Source organism: Canis aureus, chromosome 13, assembly GCF_053574225.1.
Source record: "Canis aureus isolate CA01 chromosome 13, VMU_Caureus_v.1.0, whole genome shotgun sequence".
Lineage (NCBI taxonomy): Eukaryota > Metazoa > Chordata > Mammalia > Carnivora > Canidae > Canis > Canis aureus.
In genome coordinates this window covers 62,338,418-62,339,872 of record NC_135623.1, presented here as the reverse complement: position 1 = coordinate 62,339,872, position 1,455 = coordinate 62,338,418, and positions in this window count along the sequence as shown.

Below are 1,455 nucleotides of genomic sequence, written 5' to 3'. Positions count from 1 at the left end.
CAAACTTCAAAATAATCACTGTCATATCACTGTCTCATTGCACTGAGACTATGTTAGATTTGCTAAAATAAATATTTCTCTGAAGGATCAATTTTAGACTTCTTCTTCTTTTTTTAAAGAATATCACTTTTTTTTTTCTCATTTTAAGCCAAGACAGTGAATCCAGACTATTAGTCTCATATAGATATATTGATGGAAAAAACCCAGAAGTGAACGTAGTGTATCTCGGCCATACATTGAAACAGGCAGTATTGGTATTTTGGGCCAGAAAATTCTTTGTTGAGAGGTGCTGTCCTTTGCATTGTAGAATATTTAGCAGCATCCCTGGCCTCTACCCACTAGATGTCAATAGCACTCCCTAGTTGAGACAATTAAAAAAGTCTCTAGACTGAAGCAAATGTCCCCTGGGGGGCAAACTTGCTCCTGGTGGACAGCAACTGCATTGTAGCAAAAGACTAGCCTGAACGATGTTTAAGTATTGATTTTTACTAAATAATTGAAAGAGAATTCTTCTCACTTAAAATTTTAATTAAAATGTGTTTCCTCATTTTGTTGTTTTGCAAGTTGAAGACATATATTAAAGAGTTTTAAAAAGAAACAGATGGTGTGTGTTCCTGGCCTTCTCTTCCTGCTCATATTGTTCAATTATATACTTACGGTGTGGGCCTGCGAGAATCTGTGATGTCATTGCCTCTGGCTGAGCACTTCATGGTTTTCTACATTAGATTTGGTGCTGACTCAGGCTAATGGTTAACACCCTTTCTTACCTTGGAACCACTCCTAAAATCTTACTAAGGCTCTCTGCATAATAACAAACTTTCTTTTTTTTTTTTTTTTAAGATTTTATTTATTTATTCATGAGACACACACACACACACACACACACACACAGAGGCACAGATACAGGCAGAGGGAGAAGCAGGCCCCATGCAGGGAGCCTGATGTGGGACTCAATCCCCGGGACTCCAGGATCACGCCCTGGGCCAAAGGCAGGTGCTAAACCGCTGAGCCACCCAGGGATCCCCAATAACAAACTTTCTATTTGAAAATTACTTCTCAGAACAACCTCGTGAGTCAAGCCAGACAAGCATTATCAACTGTGTGCACTAAATAGATTCAAGTTTCTAACCTGTGCTTTTTCCACCTACTGAAATACACTAGTACGTTCTTCAGCATCATATTTTAAAATTAGATGGTGACACTTAAGGGCTTTTTGTCTGTGTGTTTCAACCTATTTGCCACCATCATTTCCAGTACCAGAAACAGCCATTTTATTAAGTGTTTGAAAGTCTCAATGAAAGAGGTTGGTAAAATCTCAGTCAGAGCCTCGTGATGTAGAGATGTTCAGGCAATAGTAAACCAAGTCATGAATTAAGAGTAGGTTCAATCCCAGAGCTAAAATGCATGCTGTCAAAAAATAAAATAAAATAAAATAAAATAAAATAAAATAAAATA